This window comes from Melopsittacus undulatus, chromosome 1, assembly GCF_012275295.1.
Source record: "Melopsittacus undulatus isolate bMelUnd1 chromosome 1, bMelUnd1.mat.Z, whole genome shotgun sequence".
Classification (NCBI taxonomy): domain Eukaryota; kingdom Metazoa; phylum Chordata; class Aves; order Psittaciformes; family Psittaculidae; genus Melopsittacus; species Melopsittacus undulatus.
In genome coordinates, this window is record NC_047527.1 from 48526856 (window position 1) to 48533859 (window position 7004).

Sequence of the window (7004 nt, forward strand, 5' to 3'; positions counted from 1 at the left end):
GTATAAGTGCAAAGGAAGCATGTTGGAAAGCTGCTATTTTCTGAAGAGGTTACCACCCCCAGCAGGGCTTTACCTGTGGGTAATGTAGGTTACATAGGTGTAGGGTCTCCTTTGAAACTCATAAGAAAAAGCTTCTGTGCAGCAATGAGGCTTTTGCAAAGGCTGGTGTATGAAAGACTTGCAACTGCATGTACTTCATGGATGCAGGAAGCAGAAATGCACAACTACATCCTGTGGTTTCACAAAACTGCAGTGATGCTGGTAGATGGAGAACCAGGTGAGGGTCAGCTGCAAAATATCTGGTTTTCCATGTGGAAGAGTTAACTGGAAAGACGGTTAAAGAATAATATTCCATGACGTCAGTGGTGTTTATGACATGCTCTTTAATTACCCTGACCAGTAAATCAGTGTGTGCACTTTAGTACCACAGAATAGGGCATACTTCAATGGAAATAATAGCTTTGTTGATTAGGTAATGAATATGCTATCAGAGAAGTCAAGGAGCCTTTTCACTATTGCTCACTTTAAATAATAAAGCTAATTAAAACCCTACTGCATGCCTCAGGTCCACTACTCAAATTTTGAAACAATGAAACTCTCACATTCATTCTTTCTATTATCTGTTATGTATTTATTAATAGAAGGATGCTGTCCCATTCCCTGCCTGCATATTTAGTTCATAGAAGCACAATAGTACACACAAAACAGATGACTGAATCTAATCATATCTGTGGTAGGAAAATGAGCCCCACTTCTCCATATGGCTGGGGAAGCCCTCTCTGCAAGCACTTTGTCCAAGCCTGCTGACTGAGACACAGCCTTGGCATTCACATATCAGATGCCATCCTGACACTGCAGATTTCCTGTCCTTTAAACAGGTAATTTTTGCTCAGGACAAAATTTCCAGATCCAAAGTACAAGTTCTATCCACAGCATCCCAGATGGGCACTGCTCTCCTGCACCACAACTTCAGCCTTGGAGGTTGGACCATGATGCATGATGCCTCAGCAGCATAGAGTTAACATACCCTCCCCCAGATACAAAAGAAAGCCTGGGCTCTTTATGACCAAGATTGCCTAATAGCTCCAGCACCTGGCAAGCCCCTGACCCACAGGCTGAACCACTCAAGCTGTCTGGGAAAGCTAGATACAGCCTGCCCTGAATTCCTCTGCTTTTTACTAGGCTCCTCCCAATGGCTGGGCCTTGATCTAGGTGGCTGCCTCATTAATTATGAAGGTGTCAAACACATACTCCTTGCCTTTGTAGCTAACACAGCTTTCAGATCGAGCCAGACAGCTTGCTGCTTCCCATGTGTTTGTCTGCTTTAGCTGGTCATAATTTAGGGCTGGGCTCATCTCTTTAGAAGGTCTTTATAAATCAGAGTTCACTTCTACCACTGAGCTGCGAGGAGTTTCACTCTTGACTGCAAGCGGAGCAAGTGGAGGACTGGGGCTGGGTGAGATATGGAAGATCTTAATGTAAGTGTGCAGGGATAGAAAGGCAAGGTTAAGATTTCTCAGAACCACATATGGCTGAACTCTCAATGTTTCACTTCCATAGGTTTCCCCATCAATGGAGTACAGTGAATTATGAGTGAAGCATCCTGACCACCTTTTATGTTGCCTGGAACAGGGAAAGCAGAATGTACATCTCTATCTTAGTGCTTCAGTACGTAACAGGTGTGAAATATGAGTTTCTTTCAGCTTTTACCTGAGTTTTTGGTCAGTGGCTTATTTCAGAAGTGTTAATCCTTTGCTTTAGATAAAAAAGGGGTTTGCTGTGTGACAGATTTCACCCTGTTGCACAATCCTAAAGCAAGTGGTCCAGCTCACACCCCTATCTACCTGCACAGGGGAAAAGTGCATGCACTATCAAAGGCAGCAGGATCAGGAGCGGTTTACCCTGAAGACAGGGCACGGCACATAGCTGTCAGTATCTATCCATGTCTTCCCTGATGAACTCAGCCACAGAGAAATGGTAAGATCTGTATATTGTTTACAAAGCCCAAGTCTACTGGGGTCTGTGCTTGAAGTTTCTTACTTTTGTTGTAAACTGATCATGGAGACTCAGAAAGACAAGCTGTTTTTCCTGAATTTCCTGCTTATACAAAGCTTCTATTTAGTCCCAAGAATTTTATCACTACTGTGAGCAAAGCATAAGAACTGGGTAATAAAGTGGGAGCTCTAAATTTAAAGACACCATTGGCCTTCCTCTTCTTAGTTCAGAGTTAATCCTAATAGTGCTCTGGAAGAAGCTGCCTTTTTTAACTTTCTGAGAGTTACTTAAGTATAATTTCTCCATGCTTATTCTGAGAGTAGCCACAATTCTTTTAAAAACCCTGAAGGAATCACTTGATGCTTGCAATGAAGAATAAACATTTTGTTGGTCAAACTTTAAAACAACACCTTTTTGTTCATTAGGTAAAATAACAACGTTTTTTCCAGCCTCCATCCAGAAAAAAAAACCAAAATAAAAAAACCAACACAAAAAAAAAAAAAAAAAAAACCAAGAAACTCAGGCAAATCAAAGTTACTGGAAAATGCAGGGCATCATCATGTTTTAAGGAAGAGAGAATTGCTACCTTTGGGAGCCTGTTCCAGGCTGAAATGCTCCTAGTTTAAAACAAAATAAAACTAAATGAATCTTAAGACATCCTTTACTCATCACTGATCTGAAGGTGGCCCATCATGTCGGCACTTTTTTCTTTAATAAACTTGGATTCAGGCAAAATGGATCAGCTATAGGTGAGTGTCAGTTATGACAGAAGAAGGACAGAAGAGTAAAATATCAATTTGAAGAAAAGGAAGGTATGTGCGCACACACACGTGTAGAAGGTGGGTGTCCCCACTCTGCCAGGTGTCCTTGCAGGCTTGCTGAAGGCCAGTTTCAGCTTCTTGATCCTCAGGCACCTCTTGTCACATGGAGCAGGGACCGCTCACAAGCAGCTCCTCATGATGCTGGTACAACCCTATCACTAAAGCTGAGGCACAGCAGCGTTCCCCTCCACAGAACTCCTTTCCTCTCCCCTCCCAGGACAAATACACACACCCTCTCAGGACCGTGAGGCCACTTGGAGTCAGGGAAGTCACATCTGCCAAGCCTGTGCAAATCCCCTTCAGAGTGTGAACACTCTGCAGGATCTGCCTGGCTGGTTTGGGGCTCCTCTGTACTGCAGAGGTCAGACAAAACAGCAAGGTTCATCCTCTCCCTTTCATGCCACAAGTCTGGGTTCTGCATAAGCAAGGCACAAAAAGCAGCTTTTTGGTTTGTTTTTTTACTATTATTTATTCACATGAGAAGAACAAGTAGGATTTGGATCACAGCTGGAGTTCTTCGAACCACAGAAACCTACCATTGCACTCTTTTTTTGAATCACACCACTTGTAAGATGATCCACACGCCTCTGCTCATTCTTCAGGCTGTGGTCTTCACAGCATTGGAAGGTCACAGACAGAAGACCTGCAGACTGGAGTCTTCAGAGGAGGCTTCCTTCCTGCTCCTCCAAGAGTAACAGGCTGCTTTGCAGCCTCTGCCTGTGTGCCATGCCGTAAGAGGTGACAGATTTTTCAGTTCTTGTTTGTTCAACTTTGAAATGCAGCCTTTTCTTCTGTGGAACTCAGGATGTGTTTAACAGGAAACAATAAAGATACAGAACTGCTCTGGAGAGGAAGTAGGACATTTTAGGTTGGCAAAAAATAATTACTTATGCTGAAACTGGGTCAAAACCACAGTGTCTACCACGGTTCTCAGGAAGAGTGCCATGGGGTTTTTAATAATGAGAAAAATTCAAGATCTCAGCATTGGGTCTCATCCCAAAAAGTAATACGTTTTCAGACCAAATGGAAACTAATCTCTCCTGTAAATTACAATGCAGTGGATGTAACCCGCTCAGTCCTGAACCCAATCGCTTTTAGTCTGCTAAAAATGATCTTCTAGCCAGCTTTGTTGCAAAGGCATCAAGAAGTTGAGCATTCTTTGTCCCTTGCTATTGCTCCCATTGTTATTAATGTTCACTGCTTCAGCTGAATTTCTCTTTTGAATTAATCCAGCTTCACCTTCTGGCTGAGTTTTTATGTCTTTCTTTGCAAGGTCAGAGACCTGTTGACACATACCATTTTCTCCCTGTCAAGGGGCTTACTACACCAGTCACCCTTTAGTCTCCTTTTGGATATTCTAAGTGGAATGTGGTCTTTAAACTGGTCAAAGCCAGATGTTTTCCCCAGTCCTTAAATCATTTCTGTAGTTCTTTTCCCTATCCTCTCCAATTTTTCAACATCCTTTTCAAATGTGGATGCCAGCTCTGGATGCAGCATCCCAAAGTAAAATTACCTCCTCACTCCTACTCAGTATTCTCCTACTTATTCACTCAAAGAGTACATTAGCACTTTTGGTTTCTACATTGCTCTAACAACTCTTGTTTGACTGCATGCCCACCCAAGCACCTAAATCTCCCATTCTCCTGTATTATTATACCAACTTTCATCAGATATTTTTAAGGAAAGGTTAAGAAATTATTCCAAAACATATTACAAACATGTAATGAAGACCTCAAGCCTTTTGCAACATGTGGAGCAGAAGAAACTTGAAACTGCTGCTCAAGCCCAGAGTTTCCTTCTCACTGGCCCATTGTAATAACTCTTGCCCAATATTTTAATACTGGATTCAGTGTGTTTGACACAACCTAGGAATGTCTGGTGTATACAGCTTCAGGAACTAGATCTGTGAGGAATGAAGTTCAGGACAACTATATAAGGAAGATCTGGAGCTGTGAGCACACAGGAAGAGTTTAAGTCCATTTTGGGTTTCTGCAGTCCGTGCTTAAATAAGGCTCATGATTGCAGGGACATGTTGTCACTTCTAAACCCCTTCTTCTCTTTGAAAGGAGCTGAAGTGATACTATTTTTATGCAGGAGCAGACACTAAATTACCTACATTCTATGTGGCAAAGTTACAGGGCCAGTGCATGGCTCTGTCTAGGTTTGCAGCAAGAAAATCAAACCAAACCAGCCACTTGAGCTCCTCACTTCATACCCAGGTCGTTCCCTTCACATCATCCACATGTAACAAAGCCTACCTGTGGCTCAGGAAACAGCCAGGCACCTCTTACTCCCTTTGGGCAACCTGTCCAAGGCTGGTTCTCTCCCCTTTACCCAGATTATCAGCAAAGCCCAGCAGCGGTTGCACCATCACATACCTCCTCAGCCCTCGTACCGTATGAGTAGACACCCTCAATGCCATGCTAAAAAATACCACTCTGGACCATGGCATGGATCTCAATCTATGTCAAGCACTTTGAACAGAAAATAATATAATTATGGATGAGGGTGGCAGGAGCATTATTAAATCAGAACCTGGGATCTCGGGAAGCCTGGAGATCAAGGTAGCACAAGTGGCCAGAAGCCGTCTGCTCTTGAGGAGGCCACCCAAGCAAATACAAGCCTTCTGGTATTGTTTAGTGGAGGAGCCTGAAGCAGATGCTTTGAGTCACTAGCTATTTAATTTTGGCTGTTTCCAGAGAAAAGGTGCTAAGGTGGCAAGTAAAAATACACACTTTTTCCCCCTGAAATGTCAGCTCAGAAGCTTCATTCTGGTACTACAGAGGCACTCCAGGATAATTGTGCCTTGCTCAGCCTCATTTGCAACTGAAACCCGTGGTCAAACTCTCTTTGTTCTTTCTCAGCCCATCCCAGGGGCTCTCACTGAAGAGAAACAGGGATAAGTGAGGAAAGCATCTGGCCAGCCTGTCCATCAGTATCAGTGCCATTGATGGTGAGCCAGAGCAAAGTCCAGCTCACACGCTCAGAGCCATGCTGGCTCAGCAGAACTAAAAGCCAAAATGTTTATCATTTTGTTTTTTAAAACCAAACTTTATTTTGTTGAGCAGTAGCAGCTCCAACAATCAGTACACTCGGGGAGAAGTTTTGGTCAGTAGGGAGGTTCTGTTCTTACAGTCTTTTTCTATGTAAAATCATAACACAGAACCTGGCTTTGAGCTCCTCAGCATCTACACAGTAAGGCAACATGGTACTGCAGTCCCCCCTGCTTCCCCCCCCCTTCCCTTACAGGGGGATGAAAACCTGATTTAGCCCTGCTTCTAGTCCAAGGCAAAGTATTTCATTCTTGATGTTTTTGCTGATAAGAAATAATGGGAAACACCTTCCCTATGAAATACTGGGGTTTCTATTTTCATTCTTTTTTTTTCTTTTCCTGTTATAGCCTAAAAAAGCATTTTCAGCCTCAGATACAAGAGGAGTCTTTTCACACAAGGCATCTCTCTGTGCCCCCTGAAACAGTTATTATCTGCGGGAACAACCACAAACCAGACCCCGGGCTAAGGTGCTGCTGAGAAGGGAGCAGGGCCTCCCAGAAGCCTTCCTCAGTTATGCTGCAGGGTTTCAAAGCAGCACAGCCTTCCACAGGCTGCCGGCAAGAGTGTCAGCAACCAGCTGATTTTAATGCTGGGTCAGCAGCCCAGAACTGGACACACTGGTCTAAAGCTCCTGGTTTATGGTAACTCTGAGCACCAGAGCTCTGACATACCCGACAGTGAGTTTTGCCCTAGGCTTTTCAGAAGTGGCGCACCAAACTTCACCCCTGGCAAGGCAAAAAGGAACAGAAAGGATGCTGACCCCAGCTAAGGCTGAACACACTTCAATACAATAGCAACAGGTTTTTTTTGTTCATTTAAGTGTTAGCATTGGAAAATCACAGAAAAGGGTGTTTTAGCCAACAAGTGTTTCACAAGGAAATATATTCACCCTCTTCTCCACACTTTTTTCTTCTTTAACCCACTGTTTCTCTGTATGGCTTACTTTGCACATAGATAATGGTTTCTCTTAATCAACAGCAAGATCCAAGCCCACATGGCCCCAAGGCTAGCACGGCTGGAGTACCCAGCCATGTCAACCCCCAGGGACCAAGGATATGAGGTGGCCCAGCACCAAGCCTGGTGTGATGGCCCCACAAGGGACGGAAAAGGGTCTCTACTCCTGGCTGGCCAGGAC